At 45.0% G+C, this 20702-nt stretch overlaps 1 long non-coding RNA gene across 1 annotated transcript; it reads left to right on the top strand.

The window, feature by feature from the left end:
• The first annotated feature begins 385 nt into the window (after positions 1-385).
• Positions 386-13740, top strand: LOC139079821 (uncharacterized). Its single transcript, XR_011533762.1, has 2 exons — positions 386-2299; positions 13341-13740. It is a non-coding gene; the product is annotated as an uncharacterized lncRNA (long non-coding RNA).
• The last annotated feature ends 6962 nt before the right edge of the window (positions 13741-20702 follow it).

Raw genomic sequence — 20702 nt, 5'->3', positions numbered from 1 at the left:
GCCCCAGGAGGCAAATCTCAGCTCAGGAGCCAGGATATTAGTGCAAAGCTGTGCCCCCTTCTGCAAGCTACTATTTTCCTTTTGAGAAATGGCTCAGGCCTTTCATGAGCTGGTGGGCCCCGGGGGAGACTGAAAGCCTGACGTGAGGCACCTGGGGACCATGTGATGCGAGCTGAATGCTATCTGACCTTGCTACAAAGTCAGGTGTGCCCAGCAGCATCTGTCGTCAAGGAGAGAAGGCACTCGTGGGAGAGGGATGGGCCCAAACACGTCCTGAAGCCCAGGCGAGCTGCTGAGCAGGCAGCTTATTCCCCAGAGTCCCTTCTCGGCTTCTAGCTGCCCCTCCCTCCACCCACACCTCAGACTCAGGTCCCTGGGACCAGTTGCACAATGATTGAAAACTGTGCCATGCAAAGAGCTCGGGGGACACTCACAGCAACACTCGTGGACACTGGAACTCACAGGCAGAGTTCCAGCAGGCCCCAGGGCCCTGACAGAGGCTGGAGGCACCATGGGGCAGAGGGACCCTGGTCTCCGCCATGTTCTCCCTTTTCATAGGCGAGTATGAGAATGACCTTGGGGGTGGTGCAGTGAGGCGAAGGAATGCTAAGCAGTCTAAACTTGAACGTCAGCTGTTTGGGAAAGTGCTGGCCTGCAGCCTTGGCCCCTGTGCCTCCACCTCACCCTCATCCCGTGGGAGGTTGAGTTCAGGCACAGCCTCTCCTTCAGGGACAGAGAGCCATCGGTCTGGCTTGCTAGTTGCCAGGCAACCCAGGATGAGCCTTCGAGGTCATTTCTCAGACGATTCTGAGCTCTCCCCACAGCCTGTTAACAGATGGTCTCACAAGCAGCCAGCCCCAGCCAGAAATCGATTGCTGCGGCCGTGCTGCCCGTCGCCAGCAGCCACAGTGACGAGAAACCTTTCCAGGGCTTCCAGCACTACATTTTGTTGTTCACTTTGCGTGCAAGGAGAGGCAGCCTGAGGTCAGGCTTTATGTCAGCTCTGGGCAGCGGCTGGTGGTCTCACCAGGCGGGCAGGGGCTTGGAAGGGGGCAGACTGGAGGATTGGTGACAACGAAGTGCTGTGTGATGGGACTCTCAGCATGTGTCCAGATTGCGAGAGAATGCTTGTGATTGTCCGCCAAAGGGCACCCCTTGAAAGGAGGCTCGTAACAATCAGGGGACACCTGTGGATGTCATCATCTTCCCTTCTCTGTTTTTAGGACCTAGACAAAATTCAAGAAGATATCTCCGCTTCGGTGGGGTATTACTTTTGACACTTCTAATTGCAATGAGACTTACATTTTAGGAGAAGAGATACAGACCATTCATGGGCTTCTCCCTGTCCCATCATCCTGATCTAAGATAATGCCAAGCAACATTCCGCGTTATTCCCTGGGGACAGAATCGGTCATAAGTAGGTCGACTCCTACTCATTTGAGGTAGCACCTGAGGTGAAAACCCAGCATTCTTGCTTTATTTGAAGCATAAAAAGCTTCAACTTTTTAATAGAAATGTTAAACAGCAAGCCAGCACTTTTTTTTCCAGGACAAGGACAAATTCCCGTAAGAATTTTGCAAACATCACATGTTCTCTTTCTCCTTGTTGCAATATGTATAATTTATCTTCTGGTATAACTTGCTTAATAGTCACAGTTTGTTAATTCCATCTGCTTCCCAAGAGGAGGACAAATTGTTACATGGCAATGCCTTGGGTTCCGAGAGTCCGCCATAAGCCACAGCTGGTCAAGAACCTAACCAAGGGAGGGGCAGCAGTTTGTCCGCCTGCAATAGATCCTTATTGTGAAGTTGAATTTGCTTTCTCATCCTCTGTCTGCCTCCCTCTGCACCTCCATTCATAAACTGACTGAATGACGCAGTCGAACACAGCATTGCCTCCCGCCGAGAAGCTCATGTTTCTGTGAAGACTGAAGACATACACCAATAGGCCAGTGCCCATGGGATTTACCTGTCTTTCCTTGTACCCATCGCCCAGGACTAGGTGGCCTTAAAGCATGGTGGAATGCCCTATTGCAGGCCCAGTTACGGTGTGAGCTGAGAGACACCACCTCGTGAGACCCACTGGTCTGCAGATTATGGAGTATGCTCTGAACCAGTAACAACCTGTGATGCTAGTTCTCCTGGAGTCAAATATGTGGGTGTGGGAGCCAGCGCCGGGATGTTGGAGTGGTACATACTTAGTACTCAGGGGAGAACTGGGTCTTGCAAGAGATGCTAAAATGACTCCTCTGAAGTGGAAGCCGAGACTGTCACTGGCCACTGAGAAAACAGTTAATAAGGTGAGTTATCGTGTTGGCTGGGGTGTTGACCTTGACCATCAAAAGGAAATGGAGGCTGCTATAAAGCAGAGTCAAGGAGGACTCTGGAGATGCCCGGGTATAGTGGGATCATCTGGGAGGGCTCCTTGTTCCTCCAGGCCCAGGGGAGAGAGTAAACGGAGGCGTTTCACGCTGCATGGGCCAGCATACACTCACTGGTTGCGATTGTTCAAGAATAAAGGTTTGAGTGGTGAATGAATCCTCCGGCTGAGGTGCTGTCTGAAGGCAAATGACTGTGAAATAGTGAGTGCCAGAGAGAAATACTGCCCTTAGAGGACCACAGGATCGGAAGCCCCGTGGGGGGTGTGCGGAGGATGGTGGGGGCTAGAGCGGAACAGGGAGAGGGAGCCTGGCCAGACCAGTCCAGCTCCTCCTAGAGTAACCTGTGACCCCGTGTCTTTCCAGGCTCTCCTCTGTCCTTCTCCAGCCCCTGGTGCCCAGCTCTCTCTTTCTGTAGGGAAGGACAGGGGCCACTGGCCCTAGAGCATAGTTTGATCTGGTTTCCTCCTTCTCTCACAGCACCTTTCAGAAGTGGTACTTAGTGATGTGCCAGAATTTGGGTCTGACATCTGACCTCCTGAGTTCCAGTCCCAGTATAATTACTTACTAAGCATGTGTGTGTGTGTGTGTGTGTGCATGTGTGTGAGAGAGTGGGTTCCTACATGCAAGTTACTTAGCCTTTCTGTGACCTCAATTTCCTCCCCTATATAGGGAGGAAAAGTATCCAACTCTTTCTTTTCTTTTCTTCTTTTTTTTTGAGGAAGATTAGCCCTGAGCTAACATCTGTTGCCAATCCTCCTCTTTTTGCTGAGGATTGAGCTAACATCCATGCCCATCTTCCTCTACTTTTTTATATGTGGGATGCCTGCCACAGCATAGCTTGACAAGCAGTGCATATGTCTGCACCCGGGATCTGAACCGGTGAACCCCAGGTCGCTGAAGCGGAACGTGCGAACTTAACTGCTGCACTATCCGGCCGGCCCCAAAAGTGTCTAACTCTTATGAGGTGTCAAAATTAAATGTAGAACTAAAACCACAAAGCTTCTAGAAGAAAACATAGGAGAAAAGCTTTGCAACCTGGAAGTAGGCAAAGGTTTCTTAGATTGGACACAGAAAGCAATAACTATTAAAAAATAATAACTTAGATTTCATTACAATTCAAAATTTCTGCTCGTCAAAAGTCATCATTAAGAAAATGCATATGGGACTGGCCCTGTGGCCAAGTGGTTAAGATGGTGCACTCTGCTTTGGTGGCCCAGAGTTTCGCCAGTTCAGTTCCTGAGCGTGGACCTAACATTGCTCATCAAGACATGCTGAGGTGGCATCCCACATAGCAGAACTAGAAGGACCTACAACTAGAATATACAACTATTATGGGGGGCTTTGGGGAGAAGAAGGGAAAAAAAGGAAAGAAAACGAATAGACAAGTTACAGAGTGGAAAAAAATATTCACAAAGCATACATCTTGACAAATGACTTGTTTCTAGAACATATAAAGAACTTCTAAACCTCAATAATAAAAAAACCAATACCCAATTTTAAAATGGGCCAAAGATTTGAATAGATATTTCACAAAGAAAGATAAGCACATGGCCAATAAGCATAAGACAACATGTTCAACATCATTAGTCGTCAAGGAAATGTAAATCAAAGCCACAGTGAGATGCCACCGCACAACCCATCAGAATGGCTGAAAATGAAAAGACCGCCAACACCAAGAGTTGTCCAGGATGTGGAGCACCTGGAATGCTCTATATTGTTGGTGGGAGGATAAAATGGCTCAGCCACTTTGGGGAAAGGTCTGGCAGTTTCTTATAAAACTAAATATTGGGGCCGGCCCAGTGGCACAGCGGTTAAGTTCGCACGTTCTGCTTCTTGGCGGCCTGGTGTTCGCCGGTTGGGATCCCGGGTGCAGACATGGCACCGCTTGGCAAGCCATGCTGTGGTAGGCGTCCCACATATAAAGTAGAGGAAGATGGGCATGGATGTTAGCTCAGGGCCAGTCTTCCTCAGCAAAAAGAGGAGGATTGGCAGCAGTTAGCTCAGGGCTAATCTTCCTCAAAAAAAAAAAAAAAAAACCTAAATATTTACATATCCATGACCAGCAAGTCCACTGTAGGTATTTACCAAAGAGAAATGAAAATATGTGCCCACAAAAAGATTTGGACAACAATAGTCAAAGCAGCTTTACTCACAACAGCCCAAAATTGCAAACAGCCCAAGTGTTATCAACTGGACAATGGATTCTATCGTATTCATACAAGAGAATACTACTCATCAATAAAATAGATGGGACTAGTGATGGGTGCTGCAACATGGATGAATCTCAAAAACATTAGGCTGAGCAAAAGAAGACAGATACAAAAGAGCACGTATTGTATGATTCCATTTATATGAAGTTCTAGAACAGGCAAAACCAATCTTCGGTTAAAAAAACACTGTAACAGTGGCTCCCTCAGGATTGGGGACTAAGGTGGCTAAGAATTGACCAGAAAGGAGCATGAAAGAATTTTCAGGGGTGATAGAAATGTTCTCTTTTTTTTAAGATTGGCACCTGAGCTAACAACTGTTGCCAATCTTTTTTTTTTCCTGCTTTTTCTCCCCAAACCGCACCCCCCCAAGTACATAGTTGTATATTTTAGTTGCAGGTCCTTCTAGCTGTGCCATGTGGGATGCCGCCTCAGCATGGCCTGATGAGTAGTGCCATGTCCATGCCCAGGATCCGAACTGGGGAAACCCTGGGCCACCAGAGTGGAGCACATGAACTTAACCACTCGGCCATGGGGCTGGCCCCCTGGAAATGTTCTATATATTGATGAGGGTCTGGCTAACACAGTTAGATGCATTTGCCAAAATTCGTCTAATAGTACGCTTAAGATCTGTACATTTCACTGTGTCTAAATTTTATCTCAAAAGAAAAAAAGAGGGGCCATCCCGGTGAAGCAGCGGTTAAGTTTGCACTTTCCGCTTCAGTGGCCTGGGTTCACTGGTTTGGATCCTGGGTGTGGACCTATGCACTGCTTGTCAGGCCATGCTGTGGCAGGCGTCCCACATATAAAGTAGAGGAAGATGGGCATGGATGTTAGCTCAGGGCCAGGATTGGCAGCAGATGTTAGCTCAGGGCTAATCTTCCTCAAAAAAAAAAAAAAGCAAACAAATATGGAACTCTAGTCATTGCTATTTATGCTGAAACGTTTAGGAATGAACTGTACTGATATCTGAAAATTACTTTTAAATGCATTAAAAATAAGATGCATTGTTATTCACAATAGGCAAAAAGTGGAAGTAATCCAAGCGTCCATTAACAGGTGAATGGATAAACAAAACACAGTATATACACACAATAAAATATTATTTAGCCTTAAAAGGAAGGAAATTCTGACACATGCTATAATATGGATGAAGCTTGAGGACATTATGGTAAGAGAAATAAGCCAGTCACAAAAGGGCAAAAACCTCTATGATTCCACTCATATGAGGTACTTAGGGTAGTCAAATTCATAGAGACAGAAAGTGGAAGGGTAGTTCTCAGAGGCCAGAGGGAGGGGAATGAGGAGTTAGTGTTTAATGGGTAGAGTTGCAGTTTTGCAAGATTAAAAGTTCCGGAGATGGATGGTGGTGATGGTTGCACAATAATGTGAATGTACTTAATGCCACAGAACTGTACACTTAAAAGTAGTTAAAATGGTAAAATTTATCTCGTGTATATTCTACCATAATTAAAATAAATAAAATAAGATGCATTGATGGATATATAGAGGGATAGATATATAATAAAGCAAATACAGCAAAATGTTAACAACTGTAGAATCTAGGTGGTGAGTTTATTCATAGTATAGTTTCTTCGATTTTTCTGTATGTTTGAAATTTCTCATTATAAGATATTAGAAAAAATTAGATATAGAAAAATAGTAAGATTGGGCCTGGCCCCATGGCCGAGTGGTTAAGTTCGCACACTCCACTTCAGCAGCCCAGGGTTTTGCCGGTTCGAATCCTGGGCGCAGACACGGCACCACTCATCAAGCCATGCTGAGGCGATGTCCCACATGCCACAACTAGAAGGACCCACAACTAAAAATACACAACTATATAGTAGGGGGCTTTGGGAAGAAAAAGGAAAAGTAAAATCTTAAAAAAATAAGAAAAATAGTAAGAATGCAAATTAGTACAACATTCCTGGAAAAAAATTCAGCAGCATTTACCAAGAGACTTGCCTCATTAATTTCCCTATTCTAGGGGAATAATTGGAAATGAGGACAAAGATGTATGTAAAATTGGAATTGTTACTTTAATACTTGGCAGATCTTACCAGGGATGCCTGGAGTTTTCTTCTGGGAAGATACCTGACTGCTGATTCAATGCCCTTATTCATGTGGGGAGCAGACTCTAAGATGGCCCCTAATGATCTCTGCCTCTTGGTATCAAGCCTTTGTGTAATCTCTTCCCTATGAATGTGGGCAGGACATGTGACTTGCTTCTCATCAATAGAATACGGCAAAGGTGATGGAATGTCATCGCCATGATTAGGTTATGCAAAATTGTAACATTTGTCTTGCTAGCAGCCTCTCCCTATTGCCTTCTTGGCTTGCACCCTTTGATGAAGCAAGTGGCTGTGTTGGAGAGGCCCATGTGGCAAGAGACAGATGGTGGCCTTAGGCCAACAGCCAGCTAGGAACTGAGGCCCACAGTCCAACAACCCCTGAGGAACTGGATTCTGCCAACCACCATGTGAACTTGGATATATATCCTTCTCTAGTTGAGCCTTCAGATGAGACCCTAGCCCTGGCCAACAATTGCAGCCTTCTGAGAGATCATGAAACAGAGCACCCAGCTAAGATGCACCCAGACTCCTAACCCACAGAAATCACGAGATAATAAGTGTGTTTTTAAGTTGCTAATTTTGTTGTAATTTGTTATATAGCAATAGAGTACCAGTTATAGAACTATTCAGATATCTGATTTCTTTTTGATTCAGTTTGGAAGTAATAGTTTTCTAGAAATTGTCAATTTTGCCTAAATTTTCAAACGTATCAGCATAAAGTTCATAATATCTTGTTTCTGTTTAAAAACTTGATTATAAAATATAACACATACAGAAAGGTGCATAAAATAGAAATGTGTAGTATAATGTATAATTATAAAACAAACATCTGTGTACTCACCAACCAGGTCAAGAAATGGAATATTGCCAGCACCATGGGAATCCCCAAGCACGCCTTCTCAGTCCCATGCCCTCCTTTCTTCATAGGGGTAATCGTTCTTGTATTTTTATGGTAATCTCTGCCGGCTGTTATAGTTCTTTATAGTTTATCCATTCTTATACAATACAGTGAAGATTTTTCTGTTTTTGGAGTTTATATAAATGGAATCCTTCCCTACATATCTTTTGTGTTTTGCTTCTTTTGCTCAGCATTGCATTTATAACATTAATCCATGTTGCTGTGAAGTTCTGTTTTGTTTATTTTCACTGCTGCTTAATATTCCATGGTATGATTATAAGAAAATTCATTTATCCACTTCACTACTGCTAGGTATTTTGATTGTTTCCAGTTTGGGGCTACATAACTAATTCTCCTCTGGACATTCTTGTCCGTGTCTCTGGTGCATAGTGCGTGTACTCGTTAGGGTATTTTTCCACTATTAGTGTTGCTGGGTCACAGGGTATAAATATTTATACCACTTTCTTGGAAAATGCCAAACTTTCCCCAAAAATAGTTGGGCTAATATTCACCAGCAATGTATGAGCTCCTGTTGCGCCACACCCTTGTCATTACTCAGTGTTGTCACACTTTTTAATTTTACCCAGCTGGCTTGTGTATAATGGTGTTTCATTATAGTTTTTGCACTTCCCTGATTTTTTATGAAGTTAAGCACTTTTCCATATATTTATTGGCCATTTGGATTTCCTTTTTTTGTGAAGTGTTTCTTGAATTTCTTTGCCCATTATTCTGTTGGGTGAGATTGTCTTTTTCTTGTTGATTTCTAGAGTTCTTTGTATATTCGAGATAGGACTTCATTACCAGTTACATGTGTTCAAGCATTACCCCATTGTATGGCTTGCCTTTTCATTCTCTTTATAGAGTTACTGAATTTTTATATCATTAAAGGTATCTATGTTTTCCTTTATGGTCATTCATGGTACCTTGTTCCCTTGTTTGCATGGCTGACAGTTCACATTTGTTAAAACATAATTTGTTGAAATCCTTTGAGGCTTCCTGTGATGGTGGATTCCTTCAGAGGGCATTTGCATTTGCTTCTATCTGGTGCTAGAGGCATTACAAGCCCAGGATCACTTTAAACTAAATTTCCAGGTGGCGTATTTGTAGACCGTATTTGTGGTAGGTGATATGAATTTGGTATGCAACTCTGCATATGGGGCAGCTTCAGAATGCAACCTCTGAGGGATATGGTTTTTTGTCTCCTGCTCTTTGTGGCACCCTGGCATATTTCCTTGCAGTTCCCTGGGGGTGCGGGATTGGTTTCTTCTGGTTCACGCTTGCACTGAGAGTATGACCCTTTGAGGTCTCTTATGAGATTCTCCTTCTTGGTAAGGTCCTGGGCTTTATGAGACCATCAAAGCTGAAGTCCTGTGCACCTGGTTGGCAAATGACCCCAGGGGAAACAGCTCCAGACCTTGGCTTACCTCTCTCATTTCACTTTGATTTTGCCTGGTTATTCATTATAAGCTTGTCAGTTCTTTTTAGGAAGATGCTTCCAGAAACTTCACTCCCAAAGACTTATGTACTAAGATGTTAATTGGCAAACTAGTTATAATACATAAAAATTAGGTATAATGGGTAATGTTCAAAAAAGGGGGATAAGTAAACTATAATGTCGAGGATGACAATTACCATTCTCATTTTCTAGAATACCCCCTGTGGCAAAGACTGCTAGATGCCCACCAAATCTATTTTCTCCTTCTTCTCTATTAGTAGTAGAGTTATTTAGCTGCCCAGCTAGAAACTGCACTTCCCAGCCTCCTTTGCGGCTGGGTGAGGCTATGCGATCATAGGTTATTGTCGATGCATGTGAGCAGAAGTGATATGTCACCTCCAAGCACAGGCCTTAAAATTTAGATGTATTCTCCTTTATGTCTGTTTCCCTTCCACTGGGCTAAGCATGGACCATGTTCTGACCATGAAGATGAGGACACCTTGGGGATGTCAGAGCAACAAGATGGAAGGGACCTGGTCACTGAATGACTGCAGGGAATGCGGAGGGCCCAACAATCTGGACCACTTATCTCAGGATTATTGCATGAGAAAAAACCAAACTCCTGTGAAGTCAGTATATTTGGGGATATCTTTGTTATAGCACTTTAGCTGTTTCTCTAACTAATACACACCATGTCATAATGCTCCTATCTCACTGAAGTGTCCAATCCATTGACTTCATTCTTACCTATTTCTTCCAATCTTTACTTCCCTTTGCATCTCTTTTAGATTCCGTGATTTATTATTATAATCACATCCCTCTTTCACTCTATCTTACTTGGCCAAACCTGTCTTTCTCGTGCCTGAGCTCAAGTATCTGAAGGTCACCGACAAGATCATACAACTGGGCTCACTGGTTTCTTGTTCTCAAACATCAAATGGACTTAACGTGGAAAATTCGACTGTTTTTATAATAAGCACAATTTCCTTCCTCTCCACTTTCTCAAGATGACTGTTTCATTTCCTCTCCTCATTCCTCAAATTCTCTACCTCCTTTCCTAAATTTAATCTCATTGGGTGACCTTGCCTCATCCTTTACCGAGAGAATGAAAGCCTTCCATCGCCCCAGCGCTGTTTCATCTGCCCCCCCCCCCCGCCCCCGCTAAATCTGCAAACACACCTGCATCTGCCTGCCCTGGAGAAGCTGGCCCTGCTTCTCTCAAGGGTGTCTGACTCTGAGTCTCTACCCCTTTTACCTTCTCAAAGTGTTTTCTTCTCGACTGGGTCATTTCCCAACAGCTTACAAATATCTCTAATAGCTCCTATCCCCCAACGAAACAAAACAAACCTTGGTATTAGTTTTCTATTCTGTGTAACAACCACCACAAACTTAGTAGCTTAAAAACACACAGATTTATTGTGTCACAGTTTCTGTGGGTGAGAAGTCCAGCATGTTTTTGCTGGGCTCTGCTCAGGGTCTCAGCAGGCTGCAAGCAAGATGCTGGCCAAGTCTGCGATCTCTTCTGAGGCTTGGGTTCCATTTTCAAGCTCACTACCTGGTGGCAGAACCCAGCTCCTTGCACTTGTAGGGCCGAGGTTCCCACTTTCTTTCTAACGTTCCACTGGGGGCCACTCTCAGCTCCTAGAGGCCACCAACTGTTCTCTGCCATGTGGCCTTCTCCACAACACAGCAGTTTGCTCCTTCAAGGCCAGCAGTAGAATCTCTTTCTTTTAACGGCTCACCTGATCAGGTCAGGTCCACCAGGATAATCTACCTTTTCATAAACTCAAAGTTAACTGATTAGGGACTTTAGTTATATCTGTAAAATCCTTTACCTTTGCCGTATAGTGTAACCTAATCACAGGAGTGAAGTCCCATCATACTCAAAGTTTCTGCCCTCACTCAAGGGGAGGAGATTATACAAGGCACATATACCAGGACGCAAGAATCTTGGAGGCCATCCTAGAATTCTGCCTATCACAGCCTATCTTGACTCTCACCTCCTCCAGTTACTGCTTCAAGTCCATTCTGTCTGACACAGCAACCTTAAAAGAGTAGTCTAGACTTGTCTCCATTTCCCATCCACTCCAGTCTGGCTTCCATTCACTGAGATTGGTCTTGTCAAGTTACTGGTATCCATCTTGCCAAATCCATTATGTACTTTTCTTTTGAATTTTTTCTTTGGTTTTTTTATGACGGAACATTTCAAACGTAAGTAAAATAGATAGAACAATATAATGAATGTCCATCAACTCAAACACCCAGCTCCAATAAACATCAACATGTGGCTAATGTTTCATCTCTACCCCACAACTTCTCTCCCCTTTATTCTTCTGGGTTATTTTAAAGCAAATCTCAGTTATTTATATCATCAGGAAATAAATCAGGACTTCAGTATGGACATCTAAAAGAAAATGACTTTTTAAAATATGACCACGGTGTCCTTGTCAATAAGAAAATCAACAGGAATTCCTTAACGTCACCTAATGTCAGTCTTCGAATTTCCCTGATGGCTCCATAAATGTCTTTTAGAGCGAGTTAGTTTGAATCGGGATCCAAACAACAGCCATTCACCACATTTGATTGATCTGGTTCTTAAATTTCATCTACAACAACCCCCTTTTTACTCTTTTTTTGGTCTTGCCACTTATTTTTTGAAGAAATGTGGTCATTGTTCCAGAATTCCTCACATTCTGATCTGGCTGCTCAAATCCCTCTGGCGATTTTTCACATGTTCCTCCGTCCAATGGGCCCTTTCCTGTTATCATCAGACTCACGGCTCAGCAGCCTTTCACTCTGCTGCCGGCTTTCTCCTCCTCAAGACACTCTCCTCTCCTGGTCTGGACAGTACCACACTCTCCTGACACTTCTTCCGCTTTCTTCCGCTTCTCTGGCCAGTCCTCTTCAGTTTCTTTCACAGTTTGCTCCTCTTCCACCCAACTTTGGAATGGTGGTGGCTTCTCAGGTCCCTGGCTGGGCCCTCATCCCTTCTCTAGCCACACTCCCTCCCTAGGTTAGTTCATCTGGTTCTGTGGCTTTTAATGACATTTAGATACTGTAAGACAGACCATTCTAGCCAAAACCTGTCCTGCAAGCTCCAGACCATTTATGTGGAGATTTACTTGATAGTTCCATTCAGTTCTGTCACTGGTATCTCAAATTAAACACCAGCTAAAGGGAACTAGGATTTCCTGCTCCCCAAACCTGTTCTCCCTCTGAATGAACGGCAGCACCCCACCCAGTCACTAGAGCCTGGAACCTAGAGTTTCCCTTGATTGCTGCCTTTCCCTTCACTTCTCATATGCAGCCTATCTGGGTCTGTCATTATAAATCTAAATTACACACGTCTGCATCAGCACCATCTGCACCCTGGTCCCAGCCACCATCCTCTCTACCTGGGTCACTGCTCCAGTCTCCTTACTTCCTTCTTCCATTCCAGACTCCCTCTGATCAATTCTCCATACGGCCCAAAGTAATCCTTTAAAAGCATAAATCAGATAATATAACTACCCTGCTTAAATGTGAATAATTGCCCAGTGCACTGAAAAAAAGTCACTCCCCACTCTGGCCTATGAAGTCTATGTAACCTGCCATTGCTTACCTCTCCCGTGCTTCTCTCTCCTTTGCTTTCCAATTACAAAAGGCCTTCTCTCAGGTTCCCCAAAATGCCATAGTCCTGCCAATCCCTCTGACTGAACGTTCTCCCTGCTACTCATCATGGCTGGTGCCCTCTTTTCCTTCAGCTGCAGCTTAAACAGTGCCTTCTCTAAAAGCCTGTCACTCACCACTGAGTCGAAGGGATTCTCTCGTATTACTCACTCTTTGTCTCCTTCAGTGCACTTAGCACAAATATGCTGATGTGCGCACTTGTTTATTATCCATCTGCCCCAGCAGACCATGATCTGTTTCCCCTTCTCGTGAGTGGTGAACTTATAGAGAACGCGACCCTATTCTAGCTGTACGATTGGGCTGACATTAACCAGCCAGGCTCCCAGGAGCCCTCCCAAGCTGCAGTGAACTCTGGATGCTGCATGCATTAATTATTCAGGAAGTGAACTCCAGGCCTGGTGGCTAGATTTTTTATATCATTTTTTTAAATGGAGATAAAAGTTATACATAGTAAAATACACAAATCTTAAGTGTACAATTCAATGAGTTTTGACAACACCCTGCTCAAGATATAGAAGACTTCCATCACCCCCAAAATTTCTGCTTGCCCCCTTCCAGTCAATCCCCAAAGGCTATAGGGAACCACTGTGGGTAGCTGGATTTTCATACCCTGTTCAGGGCAGTGCAGTGTTTCTGTAATACTCCAGCCAATCCACATATCTTTTTTTTTTTTTTTTAGGAAGATTAGGCCTGAGCTAACATCTGCCACCAATTCTCCTCTTTTTGCTGAGGAAGACTGGCCCTGAGCTAACATCCGTGCCCATCTTCTCTGTTTTATATGTGGGATGCCTACCACAGCATGGCTTGCCAAGCGGTGCCACGTCCCCGCACCCAGGATCCGAACCAGTGAACCCCTGGCCACCGAAGCAGATTGTGCGAACTTAACCGCTACACCACCTGGCCGACCCTAATCCATGTATCTTGACACTACTATTTTTACCCATGAGACTCTTTTCTGATATTCAGTGTACTAACTGGCACTCTAGGGTTGATGGGAAATAAATAAGCTGAAGCTCTGGTCATGGCCGAGCCTGGAGAATGGCCCTGCTGGCTAAACAAGGGCTGATAACCTCCACCCACTCCTCTCTCAGTGTGAATTTCCAATTGGAGCAACTGTCTGCCCCTGGAGCAGAGCTTAAACTAACACACATCTAATATAACACTGTTTATGCTCAAATTCAGGAACTACAGCAAAGTAGAACCAGTGGAACAGGCTAGGCAAAACGGACCCTGGAAGGCTGGCTGGTGGGCCTGGGAAGCCGCCAGTGGCCCAATGGCTGGTGGTCTGCTGAAACAGCAGGCCTGGTTGACGTCCTCTGGGGCACACGCCCGGTCCAGCAGACACAGACCACATCAGAACACAGTCTTCTCTGGCCACCTGCAACCCAGCTTCAGAGCCACCTCTGACCTCCACTTCCCCTTCCACAATGCAGGGTGTTATTAGGGACTCCTCTGGCATGTAGAAGGAGAAACAGCTCCAGAGATGCACAACCAAATCTGCCCCTTTCTCTCTTTCTGCAGCCCCCATACTTTCCACCCTGGACTGAGAGATTCCTGCTCCTGGGTTCAACTCTTGCTGTCCTCCTTCCTGAAGTCCCCCTCGCGTACACCCTGGGGGCTAAGCAGGTGGGTTTCAACTCTCCACAAGTGTCCCCTCCCACCCCCATCCTTTCCCTGAGCACAGAGTGCAGCATATAGTGAGACCTCAAAAAGTGTTCCTTAATGGAAAATTGCTCTCCTGGCTCTCACGTTATCCTTATACTGAGCTTATGACATGGGCAGAAATTAGGAAACACACACACACACACACTGGTGCATGCACACCCACACATGTGCTCTGGGCCTATTTGCTGAATTGCATGGGGGCAGCTAAGCCTTAGTTTCCTTACCTGTAAAACGGGCACCATGTCAGATTGTCTCCATGTGCTAGTACAGGCCCACCCTTCACCTTTCTTCATTCTGCACTTGTCAGCGGAGGCTGACCTTTCCCAAGGCTTCAGCTCTCACCAAGTTCCAGGACCTTCCCTTGCTCCCCAGGTGGTTAAGCTTCCTGCTGCTAGTCCCAGTGCTTCACTAGCCTCTCTCAGCTCCTTTACCTCTGCCCACCACTTTGTAATAGTCCCTTCATCAATCCCTTTTCAAGCACCCCTTTGAGCATGCCCTCTGTTTCCATCCAGGGCCGTGACTGCTACAATTGGTACCAGAATAGCCCTGGGAAACAAATCCTTGGATGGGACCTGGGTTGGGTTTCTCACACATCTTGATTAGTGCGTGGATAGCCTCCTTGATGGGGGTAATGGACAGTGGTAATCTGTGGCATGCAGTGGCATCACAGTTACTTTGTGACAGGTGGTGGCAAGAGATGGACTGGTAAGATGCTGGGAGATCAAGTAGCTATGACACTTAGTCACTATGGTGACAGTAGTGATTATAGACTGCAGTGGCCTTCTGACTCTACAAGTGATTGCCCTAGGAAATACACACAAAGAAAAAAATGGATTAAAAGCCTTAAGCTGGGCTATACTGGGATATAATTCTCAGTATGGGCCTGGAGGCAATGAGAGGTGATGAGGGTATGTCCTGAGGAAAATCAGCTTTCCTGTGAGGCAGCTGCCCCAAGAGAGATCACTTGAATGGTTGAGAGATCAACTTGAATGGTTTTTATGTGAGGAAAGGCTAGTTTCCTCAGACAAAGCAGGGGGGTTGCTGCCTTCACCAACAAGGAGGATTCAAGGGGTGTTGGGGTTCAAAGTTCTACCCAAATGTCCCCATTCCATGTCTGGGGGTCCCATTCCTTCTTACCCAGTGCTGCTCCCTTAGCACAAGATACTTGGTGGAGTTGCACATTTCATTGGCTTTGCAACCCTGGAAACCTGACAGTCAGCGCCTAGGCTTGGTTCTCTGGTAGCCCTTTGGCTACCAAAGAGCAGATTCCTTCAGAGCCACCCTAGAGGCTTTCTAAACTTCCACCCTTGCACTGAGTCATGAGTTCAAGGCTTTCAGTCTTTTCTGACCCAGAGCGGATCCAACAGAACCACAGACCCATCCTGTGTCTGTACATGAACTGGCAGAATCCCCCTGCTGATTTCCTGACTCATGGAGTGAGCTCTTATCAGAGAAGGGCCCTGAACTGCAACTTCACCACCGTCAGAATAGCAAACCAAATGCAATACTACATCCCTAAGGAAATTTCAGAAATTAGTGCTACCATCAAAAATCTGAAACATGTAGAGGTTGTCATTCCTATCAAGACTCGGTTTAACTCACCTATTTGGCTGCTACAGAAACCAGTTGGGTCTTGGGAAATGACTATAGATTACTGTAAAGTTAATTAGGTGTGATGTCAATTGCAGCTGTGGTTCTAGACATGAAATTTTTACTGGAACAAATCCATGCATCTCTTGGTCTGGTGTAAATCTTTGACCCCAAATGCTTTCTTTTCTATTCCACTCGGTACAGATAATCAGAAATAGTTTGCCTTTGTGTAGCTGGGACAGTAGATATCTTTACTACCTTGAGGCTTTGCCTACTTTCCTGATTTCTGTCATAATAGAGTGCAAAGGGATACTGATTATCTTGTTAGAGTTCATAACATTATGCTGGCCCATTATATTGATGACATTCTGGTAAGTGGGCCTAATGAGCAGGAAATTGCAAGCACTTTAGATTCTTGGTAGAACCTACGTATGCCACAGGAAGGATGATAAATCCCACACAAATTCAGAGGCATGTCATGTCAGTGAGCTTTCTAGGGTATCCAGTGGTCTGGGGCATGTCAGGATCTCTCTTCTAAAATGAGAGACAAGCTGCTGCCCGCTACAAAGAAAGAGGCAAAATGTTTGATGGGACTCTGGATTTTTGAGGTGACATATGCCACATTTGCCAGTGCTGTTCTACCCATTTCCTGGAAAACGCATAAGACTGCAAGTTTTGAGTGAGGCCTGCAGCAACATAAGACTCTGCAGTGGGTCCAGACTGCAGAGCAAGCTGCCCTGTCACATGAGCTTTATGATTTGGAAGTGACTAGGGCAGAAAAAGATGCTGTATGGACAAGCTCCAATAGGAGAGTCACAGTGCAGTTACAGACCCTTAGGGTTTTGGATTAATTCATACTCTCTTCTGCCAATAACTATTCTCCATTTAAAAACAGCTCCTGGCTCACAACTGAACATGGAAGAGGCTGAATGCCTGACTGTGGGACACCAAGTGACCCATGCAACCAGAACTGGATATTATCTGACCCATCAAATCATAAAATTGGACATGCATGGTAGCATTCTATTATTAAAGAGTGTATATGAGATCAGGTCTGAGCAGTCCAGAAGGCACAAGGAAATTGCATGAGCAGGTGGCTCAAATTCCCATGGTATCTACTCTTTTTTTTTTTTTTTAAAGATTTTTTATTTTTTTCTTTTTCTCCCCAAAGCCCCCCAGTACATAGTTGTATATTCTTTGTTGTGGGTCCTTCTAGTTGTGGCATGTGGGACGCTGCCTCAGCGTGGTTTGATGAGCAGTGCCATGTCCACGCCCAGGATTCGAACCAACGAAACACTGGGCCGCCTGCAGCGGAACGCGCGAACTTAACCACTCAGCCACGGGGCCAGCCCCCCATGGTATCTACTCTTATTGCTTCACTGCTTCTCCCTCAACTTACACTTGGGGAAGTTGCTATGACCAGTTATCATGGAGGAAAATGCACAGACATGATTTCCAAATGAGTTTGCGTGGTCTGTTAGCACCAGCTACAAATGGACAACTGCTGTATTAGAGCCACACTTAGGGTGTCTCTAAAAGATGGTGCTGGAGGGATATGCTTTCAGTGAGCAGAACTCCTGGTTATATTGATTGTCCATTTTGCATGGAAGGAGAGATGACCGCAGGTACAGATCTACACTCATTCACGAGCAGTGGCTAACAAGTTCATTGGCTGGTCAGGGACTTGAAAATAATAAGATTGGGAGATTGGAGGTAAGGAGGTCTAAGATATAGATATATGGATGGACTGCTTGAAATGGGCACAGGCAGTGAAGCTCTTCTTAACCCACACAAATGCCCTGAGAGGGCATCCATTGCGAAAGAGGCTTTCAATAATCAGATGGACAAGACGACCCACACTGTAGATGACAACTTCTTTCCCCAGCTACCCTGGTTCTTGCTCATGGCCCATATACAAAGTGGCCATGGTGGCAGGGATAGGGGCTAGTCATAGTGTGGTAGGCAGAATAATGATCTCCCAAAGATATCCATGCCCTAATCCTTGGGACCTGTGAATATGTTATATTTTGTATGACAAATGGTGAATTAAGGTAGCAGATAGAATTAAGGTTGCAAATCAGCTGGCCTTAAAAATAGAGAGATTACCCTGAATTACCTGGGTAGGCCCAATGTAATCACAAGGGTCTTTAAATGCGGAAGCAGGGGGCAGAATCTTTGTCAGAGTGGTGTGATATGAGAAAGAGTTGATCGGCCATGACTGGTGTTGAAAATAGGAGGAGGGCGCAAGCCAAGGAATGCAGGCAGCCCCTAGAAGCTGGAAAAGGCAAGAAAAACAGATTCTCCTTTAGAGACTCCAAAAAGGAATGCAGCCTTGCTGACACCTTGATTTTAACCCAACGAGACTCATTCCAGGCTTCTGACGCCAGAACCGTAAGAGAATAAATTTGAGTGGTTTTAAGCCACTAAGTTTGTGGTAATTTATTACAGCAGCCATGGAAAACTAATACACATAGTCTCAATACATTTCCCTCACCAATCTGATCCAGCATCTGGCACTGCTGAGGGCCCAAGCTGCCAGCAGAAAAGACCAAGCTGAGTTTCCTATATGTTACTATTCCTTGGGGCAATGGTTCTCAAAGGGCAGACGAGGAACCCCTGGGGGTCTCCAAGATTCTTTCAGGGGTTCTATGAGGTCCAATCTATTTTCACACTAAGACATTCTTTGCCTTTTTCACTGTCATTCTTTCATGAGTGTATAGTGGAAGTGCAATTTTCCAGAGGCTACATGCCACGTGTACAACGGACTGAATGCTGAGCAGACTAGAGAACCAAGCTTTCTTCTACTAAGCCAGACTCTAAAGAGATTTGCAAAAATGGCAAATAATGCCATTCTTCTCACAATTTTTGTTTTGAAAAAGTGATTTTTCATTAAAAATATTATATTAACATGTTATGGATTTATTAGTTTTAAATATCTTAAAGCTTTAATTTCTAATCCAGCAAAACAGAGATATAACCCACATTAAGAAAAACTCTTTGTAATTTTTAAGAGTGTAATTGTTCAATAATTTTTAAGAGTGTAAAGGACTCCTGAGACCAAAAATTTGAGAATGACTGCTCTAGGCAGAACCAGCTAGCTACTTATTTATTGGCAGGTTAACTACATTGACCCCTTCTTTCATGAAGGAAACAGTAGTTCATTACTTCATGGTAATAAATATGTATTCCTGATATGGACTTGCCTTCCCTGCCAGCACCATCATTTCTGAACTTTTTAGAATGTCTTATTTATCACTATGCTATCCTGCACACTGCCTATCTTCATTTTACGGTAAAGAGCATACAGCAATGGTCTCACCCATGGAATGCACTGGACTTACAATGTGCCCTGTCACTCAGAAGCAGTTGTCTGAATAGAATAGCTCCCAGCTGGGAGGCACCACCCTGCAGGGTTAGGTTATTGACGGCTACTGGATGCAGTACGTGCTTTCAATCAGTGGCCAATATATGGCTCCACCTCTGTCAGCCAGAACACAGAGGCCCAAGGACCAAGAGGTAGAGATGGGAGTGGCTCCTCTATTACTCAAAAAAACCTACTGGAGGCTTTTTTGCTTTCCATCCCCTCAACTTTGTGTTCAGTGGATCTGGAGTCTTTACTGCCCAAAGGAGGAATACTTCTTCCAGGGAAAACACAGATGTGGTTCCTTTAAATTGGAAGTTGAGCCTTCCCTCTGGTCATTTTGAGCTCTGGGTGTTGCTTAACCAAAAGGCAGAAAGGGAGTCAGCTGTACCAGACAGGCGACCAAAGTGTTGGCAGGTGGTAAGAGGAATATGGAAGGGAGGGGGAGGAGGATGCCGTGATTGCTAATTTAGGCCTTGTGACCCGCCACAGAAGGCGGGGCTGTAGCAGGTTTTTGTTGTTATTCCTCCCTCGCTGTCTTACTGAAAGAGCCCTGGAGCTAACATTTTAAGATGGGATCCAGGTGAGTATGACTGAAGGATGACAAGGATGTGGTGGAGACGACAAGGATGTTGCGGTTGATGAGACTGTGTTTCCCCTGTTGGGGATGAGCGTTTTTTTTCCCTTCCATTTTTAAAAAATTGAGGTGAAATTCACATAACATGAAATGAACCATTTTAAAGTGAAAGATCAGTGGCATTTAGTACTTTCACGAGGTTGTGCAACCATCACTATGATCTATTTCCAAAACTTTGTCATCACCCCGAACAGAAATTCTGTAACTATTAAGCAAGAGGGACATGAGTTTTTCATCTGAAGGACAAAAGTAGATGGTGGGGGGCAAAAGGAATGGCTCTGCTCCGATATCCTGTCTCCCCTCACTCCATTTCCTGGAAGGCTGACTTGTGTGGACTGAACTCAGTGAAGTCACTCAGGGACCTTCCCTTTTGACTTTCAGATGGGTTTGGCCAAGGGGAGGCACCAGCAGGAGCAAAGTCAGAATACTTATCCCTGGCTCCCTGCCTGGCAGGAGCTGTGTTCTGCTCCCCGTGGCTGCGGCTCCAGCAGGCAGCCCCCCTCCCACAGTAACCGCTCCCTCCTCTTGCTCTTCACGTCTCGGGGCTGTAATGGCTTCCTGGAGTGTGAGCCCCCAGGGTCCCATCCCTCCTAGGCTCCCTTAACCCTGCCCACACCTGTGTAAAGAATCCTGAAGGCTCTTCAGTATCCCTTTGAGTACCATCTGTTTCTTGTTGGGACACCGATTGATACAGGAATGGATGGTGTGGTCCCTCCCTACCGTCCTTTTGGCACTCACCACTTCAGATTTTCTGAGTCAAGCCAGCTCTGTTCACAGGTACCGGTCTG

Source organism: Equus przewalskii, chromosome 2 (genome assembly GCF_037783145.1).
Source record: "Equus przewalskii isolate Varuska chromosome 2, EquPr2, whole genome shotgun sequence".
Lineage (NCBI taxonomy): Eukaryota > Metazoa > Chordata > Mammalia > Perissodactyla > Equidae > Equus > Equus przewalskii.
This window is presented reverse-complemented; position numbering and strand designations above follow the sequence as displayed.